This window comes from Podarcis cretensis, assembly GCF_951804945.1.
Source record: "Podarcis cretensis genome assembly, chromosome: 1".
NCBI lineage: Eukaryota > Metazoa > Chordata > Lepidosauria > Squamata > Lacertidae > Podarcis > Podarcis cretensis.
Window position 1 is genome coordinate 49,215,843 of NC_137170.1, and position 17,752 is coordinate 49,233,594.

The window sequence follows — 17,752 nt, forward strand, 5'->3', positions numbered from 1 at the left end:
GAGGTTTTTCACATCATGCTGGTGAGCAGTGGCAGGTCCAAGACAGTTTGCCAATATATTTCTGCTTTTCAGCAGAAAATCTCCTGGGCTGCACATTGAAGATCACTTAATGTGCATTAATCACCCCTTAGCATATTTAAATTAATCTCATTTGTAAAAACAATTAAATTGATTAAAGAAATCGCAAAACTATTTATGTGTGAGTGTAATTACACCATGGTATAACCAAGAATTAAAGCATTTGACTTTGTTATCTGGGGGGAGAGATGCAGAGAAGCCTTTCTTGACCATGATTTATCTATCCCCTCCCCAACAAATGGCAAACTGGCAGGGTACAAGGAAGCCACTCAAAATCAATCCAAGCTGTGTTACAGGCACAACCTAATTTACATTAGCAATGAGAGGTTGAAAGTGGAAAACCTGTGGCACTTTACAAATGCCGCACATTATCCATTCCCTCTGTCCTCTACTCTCTTTCTCTTCTGTTTCTCTCTCACACTTTCATTCCATTTTTATTTCCCCAAATTTCTCAGCTCCGTTTCTCCCCTCTCTCATGCACCCAGTGCCCAACCATCTGCTTTCTGCCACTCCCAGCCCCTCACCTTTACCCTCGTTGCTTGGTGGGGAAAGGGCCCAGGCTGCTGCTCACAATGGAAGCTTGAACAGCTTCCTTGGGGGTAAATCTGCTAGTCGGGAATGCGCTCAAGTTGCTGCAAGGCAGCTGAATGCAAAAGGAAACTGGGCATTTTTTCCTCCCTCACTTGGATGCAGCCTATTATGAGGATGTGGCAGGGTTGGTTGTTTCCTGTTCTTGGAATGCTGAGGGATGGGATGAAGCGAATCATGCTCAGCGTGGTATGAAACCAAGTGCTGATATCATAGTGTTGGCAAATGTGAGAGGGTTTGTTTTTTGCTATTTTATATGTGCGAGTGGGCATTTTCTGCCTCAAGGCCTGGAAACCTGAGATGTGGTTTAATGTAAAGGCTGAGGTTTTGTTCAGTGTCCCTGATTCATGCTTCAGTCCTACACTAAGTAGGCTTATATAGTATTGTGCAATCATTTGCCCTGACTGGTCCTGCTCTGTGCTTGTCTGAACAGCCATTGGTAGTTGGGGGGATATTTAAATAGGTGCATAAAAGGCAACAGTTTAGGGAATTCTTATTTCTCAACATCTCCCCTGAAATATATGTACAGATGACCTTATAGTGACTATTTTGCAATGCTCATAGTTACACCCTTCTGTGGCACGTAACAATGTTTAAAGTATGATAGAATAAGGTTAACATACTAGCCCACCAACTGCCTTAATGTTTTAATAATGTAGACATTATTCTGTAAATACAGAGGGTAACCCTGTCAAACTGGTAACTCTTGATTTTTAAGCAATATACGTAGAAGCACCTATTCTGCTGCCTGAATTGATGTACCCATTCTCTGGTACATTACTAGTGAGGCCTTTGCAATTGCTTTTCAGGAATTCCTCTCACCCTCTTAATGAGTTTTCAGTTTTGTCTATTGCTTCTGCTCCTTGGTACTGATGTAGATATATGTGTTATTATTGCTATTTCTGTTGTCTGGTCTTTTCTTTGACCGTAATAAAGATTAATTGACTGACTGATTGATTGATTGATTGATTGATGGTTTTGCTGTTTACTGGCTATATTCTATTCATTACTGTGGTGCTGTATGAATGTTAAAACTGATACCGTCTTTGTAAACAGCTGGAAAAACCTCTGCCATAGACTTGTATGGAAAATCTGAAACTTGGCAGGAGCGAAAGGCTGACAGACAAGATACTGGACATCAAAACTAGAAGGCATTCGGGGCTAAAATACCTTATTTTTCCATCTATAGGACGCCCCATGTATAAGACTGTTTTGGGGGACTCAGTTTTAAGAAAATGGGGGGAGATGTATCCGTGTATAAGACGCCCCCTAATTTTTGACATTTTTAAGGGAAAAAACCTAGTCTTATACACGGAAAAATACGGTACCTTTAAGTGTGTGTTTCAAGTATTTGTGCTCCCAGTTTGTGTATGGTACTTCACAAGGACTACCAAGATCATTTCTTTTGAGCTGTCTCCTAAAATCCACATGTTGTTGCAGTGGGGACTTTTAAAAATTGTTTTAATATCTTTGACTGCTGGATAACTCTTCTAGATTTCAATTTTTTTATTGAATATTTTAAGCAGATTCTGTCCCAGAATAATGTGTCTTTATCTGAGACCTCTGGTGTTGATTGCTGTGTAGTATCCTGCCTTATGCTCGATGATGGCTTCCAAGCCGGATCCTGAACTGGGATTTTGGGAGTCTTGCCTATTCATGGATGCATGGTCCACAAACAGTTGTACTGAGAGGGTGTTTCCATACCAGGTGTTTACTTGACAATTGCCACTCGCTTTTTACAGAGCATCTGGAAAATGTACTTGTGAATTTATTGTTCTCCTGCATTTTCTTCACAGTGCTTCCCTCACTTTTGAGAGCTCACAATAAAGGAATAGAATCATGAAGCGATATGGCTAGAGGAGAGTAAAGGGGAAATAATGCTTTAAAATTAAATACAGTATTTCTTTTCCTGCCTAGAGATTAAATATGCTTCCAAGCCCTGAAGCACAACTTTATTTTTCTAAATACGTCTCAGTGAGTCAATCTGCTGTCTCTGCTGATTCATTCATGGCTGGATCCCGACTTTCTCCTTTTGTCTCTTCCATTGTTGGGGCAAGTAGTGACAAACCTAAAATCTATTGCCCTTCTGTTACCCCTTCCTCTATCTGTCTGGCTACTTTAATAATCACTTCACATGCACCCACCTCCTCTAATCGTCATTGTACTGCTCTAGATTAATTGTCTTCTATTGCTAACTATCACATTATGGACAACAGCTAGCAAAAACAACACAAAGCTTAAATTGATTCCTGTGTAGGAGAGGAAGCATCATGAAGAATATTGATTTCAAGCCTCTTCAAAAAGCCCACAGTATTGTGGCTTGAAGTAACTTGGGTTGTGGGTAGCAGAGGAAGGTAGCTTAGAGAGGAACAAAAAATGAAAGATGTGACAGTGTTGAAACAGTGGTGTGTCGTGCTGCCAAAGCTCTGTCAGTTTTCAGACTAGATGTGCTGTGAGATTGAAGTGCCTTGTTCTTGTGTGTGTTTTGACCTATGGTGCGACTGGGGAAGCAACAGGAAAACCCAGCTGGTATTCATTAAAGGAGGAGAAGAAGAAACATTTATTGCTGTAGACTTTGTTATGATCTTGGCATATTTTAGGAGTCAAAGCCATTTATTCTTCCTTGGGGAGGAAACAAACAAACAAACAAACAAACAAAAGCATTGCCCACAAAATATGCAGTTTTAGTTAATTTTGCATAAACATGCTTAATTTGCATGCTTGGTTACTCCTGTTTAATCTCATGCTGTGCTTGCAGAGCCATAGGTATTGTGCAGAGCGGGGATATTATGCCCAGAGATGAGAGAAGAAATGTGAGAGAACGGAGAGCCGAAAAGTTGTTTGTAGGAAGAGGATATGACATAGAAGCACAGCATGCACCAAAAAACTGCAAAGGACACGGAAGCGCCACTTAAATTCCCTGAACCCAGTGTTACTGGGTTTATCAGGAATTCCAGTTTCGTTCCAGAAATTAAATCCTGTACAAAGTGTCCCTATTAATGGAAGGTGAGCAGATCTGATCTTAATTCAGATCAGAGTTTTTAGTTAAAATTTCAGATTATCAGGAATTCCAGTTTCGTTCCAGAAATTAAATCCTGTACAAAGTGTCCCTATTAATGGAAGGTGAGCAGATCTGATCTTAATTCACTGTGTTTACAGGCTTGCATCTCCTACTGCATCAAATGCGCTTGCTGAAATGTTGAAGACAGACTGGAGAATTTATATATATAGATATATAGATATAGATATAGATATAGATATAAAACCATTTGTGGAAAAAATGCTACGCTGTTCTTCTCTACACCTGAAACCCTGATTCTTGTTGGAGTTGTCTTGGAGAATTGAGTAGACAATTATTGATGGTGGTTTTGATATTAATTTCATCACATGCCTAATAGCATTTCTCTTGAGATTCTGCAGCTCAGTTTTGTATGAACCAGATTGGACGATCTGAAGGACAAAGGCAAGTGGCTTGCTAAGAAATGGATGGAATCCTAATTTTCCCCAGTACCCAAGTCAGTCCCTCAGAGGCTGGCCTAAGACATTTTGGCACGTGAGGCAAACCACCAAATGACTTTCCCCTCCCCAGTAGGAAAGAAGGGTTGAGTGAAGATATTTGGAACAAGCTGGGAATAAAGATCTACAATGAGATCTTCTGCCCCTGTGGATCCTGCTGCCTGAAGCAATTGCCTCCCCTTACCTCATGGGTGGGCTGTCCCTGCTGCCCCCTGTAGTACAACATTAAAGCTGAGCATTTTTAGAGAGCAGAGTTGTAAATATCCATGTGCCCTCTCATCCCTTTTTCTGAGAACTAATGCAGAGGTGGCTTTCCAGATGTCATTGCATTCCAGCTCCCATCAGCTTCAGCCAGCATGGCCAGTGGTTGGGGACAAAGGAAGTTGTAGTCTAGCAATATGCGGAGGCCCCAAATCCCCACCTCTGAACTAGAAGAAGACACAACAGTGTGTAAATGTTCCCTTGCACACATACAGTCCGCTGTCCTACTTTACTTAGCCATGCACACACCTTGATATATGGCCTTCAGTTGATCTCTGCTGCTTAACAACAATTGGACAGTGAAACCATCACTACAAATTGATTTCCTGTTAGATTGGCTTATGCAGCCCCTTCCCACCCACTGTATTAGTTGCTGCTACCATTAAATATTAAACGCTTCTGCCACTATTCACCTTGGCTGTTGTACTCACTGTTTAATGTGTTGCTGTTCTCAGTGCTTTGGGGAGTTTACTTTCCCCTTTCAAGCTGCCCTGGCTTCTGCTTTCCAGTATATTCATGAATGGATACAGCCATGGAAGGGAAGTACTGGGAAGCAATGCTACTGTTGATAAATGATCGGCTGTTATCTCCAGTTTCTGCTTTTTGTATAGTGCCCCAATTGTGCCATTTTGGGAAGAAGAAAGAAAACTCACCTCCTCTCCCTGGTGGCTGACTAATACTTGCCACCCATGCCATTTGTTCATTTTCTTTCATGTATGGCATAACTGGATTATGGGAAGGTAGTTTAAAGAGTGCATTCAGTCTCTTATAGGGAATGCCACAGTCCTTTATCTAGAACTCTGTGTGCTGTATGGAGCCTAAAACAGGCTGTATGTAAACAGACCTAAATAGAAAGAAGGGCGGTTCTTGAGCCTAAGACAACAAACAGGGATTCTGAAGCATTTGAAACTGTTGGTGGCTCAGCCATGCATTTCCATCATTGCAGTGAGCAAGGAAGGTTGATGGTGGTAGCATACATGAGTCATTTTCTTCCACATATCCTTAAAAAAAAATAATCTCCACAGTAAAGTCACAAGGTGTAAACCTATGCATGTCTTTTTGGAAGTGAATACCACTGAGTTCAATGGGCCTTAATCCTAGAATTTGCAGCCTGTCTCCTTGTTTTCAATTTCAGCGGCCTGGTTTGCACATCACTTTAAACTCTAGTTTAAATTTAAGCTATGGTTTAAAGTGTACGAGCAGAGCGTTTGGCATACTACTCAAAAGACCTACAGTGCTCCTCCCTGCTCCTTTCTTTAGCACACCTGGAAGCAATATATTTTTATTGTCTCACAAACTTAAAAAAAACAACAGCTTTTTGTGAGTGCTCGTAAGTTTTCCTGCAGTAGTACACTTTAGTTCCAGCTGATGAGGTTATGCTAACTGTTTGGGCTTCTGAAGTAATAAATCATGCCTAAAATATGTAGGATTTATCATGACAAATTTATTGTCAGGAATCCAGAATGCCTGACCCTGGTTTTTAAATCTTCCATCACTAGCTAGGATTAAGTATTGTAGTCTTAAAACTATAACATTGGAAGGAATCAAAAGGCCACATGATTCAACCTCCTCCCAGAAGGAAAGCCATCATTGCAAAATATCAGCCCTGTAAATATATACTCATTTGTGTCATCTGAGTAAGGAAAAGTCTTCTCCAAATGACCAGGCAAGGAAGCTCTATTCAGGTGTTTGTGAATGGGTAGCTTCACCCCAGGTTTTGACTCCTGCAACTAGTAATTATTAACATTTCTCAAACACTTAAAGCAATTAGATGCTGTTCAAAGAATTATTAAATTGTCTTTGCATCTACCCGCAGATTTATAATCTAAGAACTATTTTTCTTGTTATTTCTAACCTTCTGAATGCTCTTCTCTCAGCTTCCTTTTGTCCTATGATACTCTGTGTCTCTTTGAAGAAATGTAGAAGGGTGCACAATGGGTCATATCCCATTTAAAGAGAAGGTAATATAATCTTATTTATAACCACTTTGGTTATATGCTCCCTTTTGTTTTGTTTTTTTCTTACATTTCATCCCTTGCTTCTCTTATACATTATGTCTACCTTAGATTGTAACTGGAAACTAGAGAGGAGGCACCAAGCTGAAGAGGGGGGAAGGAGAAAGAGAATTGGTTAGAAAAATCATGGGAAAAGATGTGAGCATTGAGCAGTTCTTTACAGTTAAAGATGAAATAGCATGGGTATATAGAGCAAGGGGTTTCTGGCAATAAGATGCTGCCCTAGAGTATGAATAGATAGAGGAAAGAACCAAGAGAGGCTGTGGTTATTAAGGTTGGAATAAGGAGAATGAAAGGAACAGGAAGGAATATAGATGTAAAAAACAGAGCACAAAGCGGCAAGAGTGGTGAACTTTAAAAGGCAGGACCTTATTAATATGAAATGGATATAATAAACCAGTTAATATGGACAGATATTATTGGAACCAGTGAAAATACAGGTGGTGGAGATTGAATTTTAGAGACATGGCATGGACTGAGGTAGCAGGTTTAGCAATGGATTGAATCTGAAATTAGATCGTCAAAAGTTAATCCCAGTTTATGTGATCAGGTAAGGATGTATTGATGAAATTGTGACCTCAAAAGAAGCATTTGGCAACTCTTTAAATAGACTAGGTCCCTCTAAAGCAGGGATTGGATAAAGCAGATAGGGTCCAGAGAGAAAAGAAAATGATAACTTACTTACTGATAACAAACTGAAGACAATCAAGGTATAGTTTAAGGAGAAGTAAAAAGAGGTTTGCCTTATTTACAGGGCTCAGACATACATGGGGCAGAGAGATTCCTTCAGAGCTTCCTTCAAGTCCTTCAAGTCTCAGCTCCCATTCTCTGTCACTGACAGCTAACTCCCAGCAGGCTAGAACCTCTGGCCATTCATAGTCTGCTGTCAGCCAGACCAGTGACAGAATTTACCATTAATGATCCCTGCTCTTGTACAACACGAGGGGCCCATGTATTCCCTCTGTGGGTCGGTGCCTGTGTAGGAGAACATTTACACATCATTGTGTCTTCCACTTGTTCTTGTATGGGGAGTACAACTCCTACCATCTCTGATCATTGGGTCTGCTGGCTGGGGTTGATGGGAGTTGGAGTACAACAAAATCTGGAGGGCCACAGGTTCCACCTCAATCTCTTCTAATGGGTCAGCCATACACGGTATAGTCTGGATTGTCTGTTTCTTGTAGCTGCTGCTCTTCTTGCGAGGTAGAGTAGACTATTTGCAGATTCCCTTCTTCCTCATTTTCCTGTTCACTGCTACCCACACTTCAGTTTTATTATTATTTTTGCACTCAACATTTGATTAACTGGCAAGGAGGAGACAGCCGAGAAGGAGGCCTGGAAAGTGAGCCAGATTTGACATGGAAACATTACACTTGGCTAATAATCTAAATTGGAGCCCAGCACCTTTTAGGATAGTAAACTCTAAATGTTTTGCTTAGCAACTGTTGCCAAGGAATAATCAGTATGATAGCAAGGCAAACAGAGCTTGCTGCATTCTCATGTTAATATTAATTTACACTCGGAAGGTGCCATGCTTCAAATATATTGCAAATGCTTTAATTTATTCACTCGCTGAGTGAAAGACAGAAAATAGGCTGTGCAGGGTTGGAAAAATGTATTTTGGTTACGTATTAAATGACGTTTAATCAAACAGCATGCGTTTCTAGCTGCTGGTGTGTTATTTGACTCTTTGTTTTTTCTAAAAACCAAGTGTAGCCATTCTGGTCTGTAATAAATTTAAGAATATAAGGAACAAACATTGGCTTAAAAGTGTTGGGGTCAAAGCTGTTCTAAACTCCTTTCTGGGATCCTGCTTGTTTGTGAACTCTTAGTAAGAAAGAATTTGGCTTCCTGTGTTGTGCAAACCAGGCCTAAGCAGCGTGGATAATCAGTTTTAATGTCAAGGTGTGTGTGCTAATGAGATTCTTCATCATTGACATGCATACATAAAGCAATACATTTTAAAAACGGCACTCTCTTCCTCTCTTTTATTATGTTTCAAGGTATAAACTAGAATAGTTACGGTCCACAACTACTTATATTACAGTTGTCCTCAATGATTATTATGAAACAACAGAACTAATATTTGTAAAAAACAACTGTAACACACCTATACCCACATGTGTCCAACTAAAATTCATTTATCATAAATGTATAATATTCCTACAGGCAAGAGATGGTATTTAACGGGACACAGCTATTGGGGATTACACTTAGAAACATGCTGAAAATAGAGACTAAGTTTGTTCAAATGATGACATCTTTTCCTATTGCTTTTCCACAGCCATACTTTATAGACTTTCCTTGGGTTATCACATGTTGGGTGATAATATTAAGTGGATGCCTCAGTTTTTGAAGAGAGGGGGAAATAACTTTGAATAGCTCCTGTTTAAAATTATGGTTTCAAGCAGCTAAAGCACAAACATACTTCTTTCTTTTGTTTTGTTTAAGCAAAATGGTTCTTTCTCATGATCTTGCAACTGAGTACTTCCAGAATAGAAGTGGGGAGTCTCAGGCCCTGGGGGTGTATGTGGCCCTCCAGGCCTCAATATCTGGCCCTCTGGACTTTCCCCAGCCACAGTGCACTCTACACCTCCACCTGGAGTGAACCTGGAGTGGCACCAGGTGTCCCGATCATAACAGATCAGTGTCGATGTAGTTTTAACATACTTAAATACCCACCGTCATCTTCATCTTTGTGTGTGGCATATCCAGCCTTTTGTAATCTTAGCATTTTTTTCTTTTTAAATGGATGTTACGTAGTTCTTAATGCAAACAGATTAGGCGTTATGTTTAAAATTGACTTGTTTCTCATCTGCAGCCACTTTCTCCTTTTCACCCTGCTCCAAATTGGGACAATCTAGATTAGTTACCATGTTACTTGGTTACCATGGCAGCTGATCTCAGCTTTATGTGTCTTAAGTTCTTCATATCTGTGACTCAATTCAGTTGGCTAGGTTTCTCTCTCTCTCTCTCTCTCTCTCTCTCTCTCTCTCTCTCTCTCTTTTTAAGTGGAGCACAGCATTGCTACTGCCTACTATATGTAAGAAGGTGAGGTGAGAGAGATAGTATTTTGAATATGAGGATAGCTAATTCCTGCTTTGTTTGGAGAGCATCTTTAAAATCAGAAGTATTAATCACAATAGTATGCATACCTAGTTTGAGCTGCTAAGTAAGTATGAATTCTGCTTGAACTCATTGGATCAACAAGCATGTATGTCCTTGCTCCCTCTGCATCCTCTTTTTCTACCCCACTGTATCTTGACTATTTATAGCAGGAGATAGAAATTTTGTACCAGGAATACTGAGACAAAGTGCAGACTCTGAGGGCTGTAGCAAGATTCTGAGAAATCCAGCATTTGCATCTGGGAATAAGGACACAAGAAGAGCCTGCTGGACCAGACCAATGAAACATCTGGTCTGGAATCCTGTGCTCACTGTGACCAACCAGATGCCCATAGGAAGCTTTCAAGCAGGACTTAAATGCAGAAGCACTCTCTCCCATCTGTGATTGCCAGCTACTGATATTCAGAGGCATACTACTGCTGACTGGGAAGGTTGAACATAGCCAGTGTGGCAAGTAGTCACTGGTAACCCTATCCTCCATGGAATTGACTAATTCTCTATTAAAGCCATCTGAGTTAGTGGCCAGCACTGCCCCGTGTGGGAGCAGATTCCATAGTTCAACCAAGCACTGTGTGAAGATCTTTTTGTCTGCCCCGAATCTTCCAACATTCAGGTTCCTTGGATGTTCAAGAGTTCTAGTGTTACGAGAGATGGCAAAAAACTTTCCTCTACCCACTTTCTTCATACCGTGCATCATTTTATACACTTCTGACATCTTGCCTTCTACTCCCAAATACTGAAACCTTTCCTCATAGGGGAGCTGCTTTTCTTGGTAATTTTGGTTGCCGTTTTCTGAGAAACCCGAGGTCCACTTCTTGTTTATTTCCTATTGTTTGTTTAAGGGAATATTGATCTTGGCATCCTTGCCATTTGTCTTAGAGAGACCCAAGTGTGCAGAAACAGCAGTGATACTAGTAATATTCACTATTGAGTCCTGTAGTATAGATGGAAATGTTGACTAGAGAGTGTTTTAAATGTTTCCTCAAATTAGCTGATTATTTGACTTCAGGGTGTTCAGTTACTAGATGATAATATGAACAGTTGGTACTTGAGACAGGACTGCTTTATGTCCTTCTGGCATTCACTGTGAAATGACTTAGGCCCCAAATATCTGCAAGTCTACCTTACACCCTACAGGCCCTCTGAAGTGTTAAGATCACACCATTCTCGAGACATTTGTGGGGGTAGCAGCCACAAGCTGTGGAATTTCCTTCACACATACATGGATGTCCATAGGTGTGGGCAGTTGTCCCCCCCCCCCCCGGATAAACCACCTGAGATATGAGACAAAATGTATAGATACTGTACACACACTATATAGCCTGCTCCCTGCGTTTCTATATTTTACTCCCTCCTCCAAGAAAAAATAAATAAATTCTGAAGATGCCCATGTCCACAGAGGTGCAACTGGCACCTTCATTTAAAGCGTTCATCATTTTATTCCTGTATTACTCTAGTGTTGCAACCTGCCCATGGACCTTATGGTGAAGGGTGGGAAAGAAATCCATTCAACAACAACACTAACACATCCTTATCCTGCTCTGTATTGTTGGTACTTGGGCTGGCCACTTGCACATACCAATTCTACATAGTTGTGTAGCTTGCTTGGCTTTCTTTAATGCCACTCCTCACCCCCTAAGCCAGTTTGTGCCAGCTCGATGCTCCCTGCTGATATGCTTCTTAGTTGCTTCTCCCCATATATAGCCCCTTTGGATTCTTTGTTTGCCTTGCAATGCCTTGTACTGAAGCGAAACTCCCCTGAACCTTTTATGGTTCTCTGTAAGCGTTAAACTCCTATCCCTCTGGAGCAGCAGAAGTACTTTCAGTCAAGGCACTGCTAAGGACAGGAGAATTCTTCCCATCTGTGGCTGCAGGAAAATAGTACAGATGCTGGCACAATAATTTTGCAGGGTGATGCCATGATTACTCCCACTTTGTTAGACCCAGTTCTAAGAAACATAAATCTTCCGTGCCCTTAATGTTCCTGCCCTCTTTTGAAGGCCATTCCTGCTTCTTGCGCTCAAATGGTATTGGCAGCAGAAGACAAAAGGTTGCTCACATTAGACATTTACTGAAAGGGTAATTCTTCTAGCTGTGAGAGCTTCTGCATACTTCAGTTGCCCTGGCATAATAATTGCCAGTTGTCTTTAGATGGAAGCCCTGCTGCAAATCAGGAAGGGTTTAGACTTTGTGTGACTTCTGTGGAATGCAGAAATGCTGTGAATATGCCCAGTCCAGCTTGCTAACCTGAATTTAAGATTTATACCTGCAAAAAGGCACTTAGTAATAGGAGCGAATGGAGGCTCTCTGTGAAGTTCATCTGTGTGTTGATTAGACTGTCACACAGCTGCTATGGTGTCGGGTTGTCAAGGTGCTGGGAATGTTTACATGCTCAAGGTTACCTCTGTCTCTTGGATACAGGACTGACTGCGATGACTTTTCACTTGCACTCATGCCTCCTCCATAGTACCATTTTTGCATTTTTAGTTTTGGGCCTATTCTGCCCTGCCCAAGTCACTTTTCTATCCAATGTGAAACAGGGAGTGTATCTCAGGCTGGCACACACCTGCTCACCCACCAGGTTTCTAATTCCTTGAAAGCAGGGATTGCATCATAGTTTGAAGGATATGCTGAAATAAGCATGGGTAAAAAGGTAAAGGACCCCTGGATGGTTAAGTCCAATCAAAGACGACAATGGGGTGCTGTGCTCATCTTGCTTCAGGCTGAGGGAGCCGGCGTTTGTCCACAGACAGCTTTCTGGGTCATGTGGCCAGCATGACTAAACTGCTTCTGGCTGAAATAAGCATGTCACCCTCTGGATCCATATGGGGACTAGTGCTCTCATACATTTGGGATATGGGAGATAGCATAATCTGGAAGCTGGTTCAGAAACTTGTCTGCTGTTTGTGGCACCCCAAAGTTCAGTTGGGGGTCTTCCCCTCTCTACCAGTCACCTCACATCTGTTGAGCCCTCTGCTGCAGTTGATTTTAGGTACTCTCTTAGCACCTGACTCCAGTAAATCTGTTTAAACCTATTGCCAGTAGCATCCCCCCTCCACAACTTTATCCCCAAACTTCAGACTGATGACCCACTGTGGTATAGTGGTTAAGAGCAGTGGACTTGTAATCTGGTGAACCGGGTTCGCTTTCCTTCTCCTCCACATGCAGCTGCTGGGTGACCTTGGGCTAGTCACACTTTTCTGAAGTCTCTCAGCCCCACTCACCTCACAGAGTGTTTGTTGTGGGGGAGGAAGGGAAAGGAGAATGTTAGCTGCTTTGAGACTCCTTCAGGTAGTGATAAAGCGGGATATCAAATCCAAACTCTCTTCTTCCTTCCACAATAATGTATCCCATTGCTCATTTCCTGGATTGGCCATCACATGTGCTTCTATGTTCCTCACGAGGGCATGAAGTTTCACAGCAGGACAATCCTGATCCATTTGGTAAACACTCCCCCTGTCTCGCACTGTTAACATTTGGATCAGCTTGCAAGGGGAGGCTATTTTGGCACCATCTCTGGCTAGCAGTATGTGCTCAGGCCCTCCATGTTCTTTAGTTTCCATGGCAATCACAGCTAGCCAAGAGCCTTACCCTTTCCCTGGGCTCTCTCTTAGTAGATGTCTCTCCCACGAGGTTCACTACACTAAATCATCTTCACAGAGAAGCAAGGCAGCTTCTCCACCTTACAAGAAACTTCAATTTCTTTCGTGCAATTTGGTGTTCTGTTTCTAAATTTGTATTGTTGCTGAAATACATCTCCAGCACGCTCACGAATTTGCTGCCTCCTACCCAAATTGGCAGCATCCACTCCTCAGTCTTTCTGCCAGTCTTTTTCTATGAAAATCAGCATGAAGTACACATAGGCTTGATCCTCCTTCAGAGATGGGATTCATGTATGTTGGCCTGATTAACCTCTCCAATTTTCAATTTATTTAGTCAAACAAATGCCTCCTATCCAGAGCAGGGAAAGTTGTTGTGCCTTTTTTTAGATTTCTGTATTTTTCTACAAGTTTTCCTTTTTTTTATTTCCAGCAAGTTGATGATACAAGATGCCAACAACCTGGCAAAAATGTTCTTTGCATGCTGGTTCCCCACCTACTTACCTCTCTGCATGCAATGATATTAGGAGGAGGGAGGGGACCCACCTGTTCCCTTTTGTCTCCCTACCCTTCCCATGCTTCCCTAAATATATATTAGACAGAGGGATCTAGGGGGAGGGGATGGTCCTAAATGAAACTTCCCGTGACAGAAGGTATTGAATAGCCTTATGCTGTAATGTAGGGGCTAATATGCTTTTTTTTTGTCCATTTTAGGCTTCCATAAACCAACTTTCCATTGATATATGAGGTGGCTTAAAAACATTAAAAATTGAGAAATAATGATAATGCCAGCAATAAATAAATAGAATAACAATTGATTGGGGGCATCAAATCCACCTTACTGCCTCTTTGAAAGTTTGAGTTGACCACCCATTGAACCTGAAGAGAGGATTTGTTTAGAATAAGAGACAACAGATTGTGAACTTTAAAGAGATTCTTCATCAGATATAAGCAGTCACATAAACATTGGTTAACCATGCCAATGATATACCATTAGTGTCATTAATCCCTTTTTGCTTGGTGCCATGTGTTGGTCTGCTGATCAAAGTATAGAGATATTTGCCCCTTCTCTTCCCACAGTTAGTGCAAAGATGGCTACATCAGACACAGTGTCTCTCTTGTCAGTTATCTTGCAGCATAAGATGATGTGCTGAGGAGGCTGTGTTGGAGATAGGTCTCTGTGTGTCCTTCTCCTGTTACGAAAGTGTCATGAATGTCACCAACACCATTCCCATATTCCACACCACAAACTGTGAAGAGCTGCCCTGAAGAGCACAACTTTGAACACTTTGTTCCCATCTCTCTGAAGCAGGGGAGACACTGCTCCCTTCCAATGGCTAGGATTATGCATGGAATATATATGGATGGATGGATGGATGGATAGATAGATAGATAGTCATGGTCACACTCTAAGGTGAGCAAGAAGGGTAGGGGACCAAGGTCAGCAGAAAAGAGGGGAGACAGGCTCCAGTCCTTGTTGTAATAGACTGCTTATTTTGCTCAGCTATAATTTGAGGCTGATGTGTTTTGGAGATAAATGTCATTCATCAGGAGCAATAAGCAAAAACAGTGAAAATAAAGATAATATACAAGAACAATATTAATACTTAATAATGCAAAACCTTATAAATTTTTAAAACTAATACATTCAAAAATTACTTATCAAAAAGACAAGTTACGATAACATTATTACACTAAGGAAATACATAGCATGCATATCTGAAGGCAGCCCTGTTTAATGTTTGATGTCTTATTGTGTTTTTAATATTCTGTTGGGAGCCACTCAGAAGTGACTGGGGAAACCCAGCCAATAAACTGGAAATTTAACATCAAAAATCTATACAACTCCCATTCTGTGTTTATATCTCTTCTCTGGTCCAATGGTCGCACTCTAAACTGAGAATTTACTAAACACAGTATTCACCTTTTCAATGACGCATGGTGGTTCAAATACAAGGCCATGTAGTTAATATTTATAATGAATTCCTATATCTCAACTATTAGTCCCTGAACTCGTGAGAACCGTTCCTTTGGAAAATGGCAAGGAATTGTGTTTTACTGCCTTTGTTGTTGTTGTTTTTAAACAAGAGGGGAAGAAAATAGGCTCCATGCTAAGCAGCTTAGGACATTGACCTTCATATAATCCAAACAGTATTGTTTGTGAGAACATAGAGATTTTCCTTAGCAGACAATGGGTTTGAGAAACAGTGCCGACAGCATGAAATAAGACGTATTTGGGATATTCTGAAACTTAGCAAATGAAGCTTAAGACCTACTAAGATGGCATAATGGGGACAGCCATGTCTGTAATTCATATATTTGCTCCATTCACTTTTAAAGTGGGATATGGGGGTGCTCTAATTTTTACAGCAGAAGTTGTGCAAGGGCAAGTGGAGCTGAAGCCTATTTTCTTACTGCTCTTGAGTCATTTTGGGTGTCCTCAGTCCTGTTCCATTACCAGAAATGAGCTGAACTAGGAAGAAAAATGTCTTACGTGACAGAGCACAGTTAAGTAAGTCAGTGAACATAAGCAGCTGCCTTATACGGACGCAAATTGTTGATCTATCTAGAAGTAATGTAAACACACCAGCAGGAGCACCAGATTGTTTCTGCTGGTGTGTTTGCACCACATCCCTCTCCCCACTGCCTCATCCCAACTCCTGGCATAGTCACTCATACCCATTCCATAGACTAGTACAAAGACCTCATGGTGTTACAACTTGCAGTTACAGTGGTACCTTGGTTCTCAAATGCCTTGGTTCTCAAACAACTTGGAACCCTAACACTGCAAACCCAGAAGTAAGTGTTCCAGTTTGCGAACTTTTTACGAAAGTCAAACGTGCTCCATTTGGAGTGTTACGCTTCCAATTTGAGTGCCATACTTCCATTTGGAGTGTTATACTCTGACAATTTGAGTGCCACACTTCCATTTTGAGTGTTATGCTGAGGTCTGTCTGTTTTTGCTATTTATTTTGCATTTTTGTGGCTCTCTTTTTTGGTGTGTGACTGTGTGGAACCCAGTGCAGCTACTGACTGATTGTGTGACTGCAGTACATTGTTTATTGCTTTTATTTTATGGATCAATGATCTCGTTAGATAGGAAAATTCATACTAAATTGCTGTTTTGGGGCTTGTTTTTAAAAGTCTGGAACGGATTAATCCATTTTGCATTATTTTCTATGGGAAAGTGTGCCTTGGTTTTGGAATGCTTTGGTTTTGGAATGGACTTCCGGAATGGATTAAGTTTGAGAACCAAGGTACCACTGTATTCGTTTCGTACACTTGTACCCTGCTTTATACCCAAAGAGCTTAAGGCCATGTACTTGGTTCTCCCCTCCATTTTATCCTCACGACCACCCTGTGAGATAGGTTAGGCTGAGGGATGGTGAGTGGCCTAACAGGTGGGTTTCATGGCTGAGTCGGGATTTGACCAGTCTTGGGCCAACTCTGTAACCACTGTACCACATTAGCTCTACAGATCCTTGGCATACTAACAAAAAGTGTTAAGGCTGGCTGAGAAGGGCAGCTGATTGGACCAGTAGCCCACTTGATCCAGTATCCCTATTTAGGAATGTTCTTGAGGACCAAAGTAAGTTTAAAGGGTGATTTCATGTATATTTGTGAGGAATCTGGCCACAGTTGAAAGAGCTTCCCAAAAGCCAATCAGTAAAGGGTGGCTGAAGTACTGAAATGCTTCAGTTTGGCTGCGGATGTATTAACAATACTAATGTGTAATCCCTTAATCCCACTAAGCATTTTACTTCAGTGACAGACACTGCAGTTAGCAAGTTCCGCTGGCTAAGAAAGCGCAGAATGTGAAAGCCTTGTTTTCTGTCAGATCTCTTTCTTTTTTTCCTGATTCTTCCTCTGGTTTTAAGGGAAATAATTCCATTGTGCTCTCTTAAACTTGTCAGTGGTTAGAGTGTCAGACTAGGACCTGGGAGACCGGGGTTCAAATCCCTACTTGGTCATTAATCTTACTGGGTGACCTTAGGGGTCAGTCACGGCCTCTCAGGGTTGTTGTGCCAGTTAAGCAAGGAGGTGGAGAGCCAAGTACACCACCTTGAGCAGCTTGAATATAAAGGTGGGATATCAATGAAACTAACAAATAAATAATAAACTTTTTTGTATGGATCCCCCTTTCAGACATTTTGGCACTCTCTGAACACATTACTCTGCTCCCCCAACCCTTAAAAAACAAAGCCAATTAACATCACTTTGCACCTTGGCACATTTCATTATTCAGTATTCACAAACGAGTTAGTCATTGCCTTAATTCTGTTTGTCTTTTTAAAACATTAAGGCATATTTGTCCTCTGGTACCTGAGAGAGAGAGAGAGAGAGAGAGATCACAGTTTATAAAGAATGAAAGAGGACTCAATGCAGACTAAAGGTGAAAATAAATTTATGAAAAGTAAAAGGTTTTCAAAATAGTAGGAAACTGAATTGAGAAAAGGTTGACTGTGTGTTAAACATGTCCCTTTCTCCACTCTTACAAGTGACACTATTGATTTCATGTGGCACAGTAGGAGAGAACAGAGATCTGCAAAACTCTTTAAACTTTTAAAT

At 41.2% G+C, this 17,752-nt stretch overlaps 1 protein-coding gene and 1 long non-coding RNA gene across 7 annotated transcripts in view; one reads left to right on the top strand and one right to left on the bottom strand.

Moving 5' to 3' along the window:
• The window catches only part of ACTN1 (actinin alpha 1), a 94,126-nt gene that overhangs the window by 13,954 nt on the left and 62,420 nt on the right, over positions 1-17,752 (top strand). The window lies entirely within an intron of this gene.
• LOC307213023 lies at positions 2,152-7,372 on the bottom strand. Of its 2 annotated transcripts, none has more exons than XR_013837344.1 (3): positions 7,144-7,372; positions 4,875-5,444; positions 2,152-2,519 (listed from the first exon to the last, which is right to left on the bottom strand). It is a non-coding gene; the product is annotated as an uncharacterized lncRNA (long non-coding RNA). The 2 variants fall into 2 exon arrangements; XR_013837345.1 differs by having other exon boundaries at positions 4,875-5,287; positions 7,140-7,372.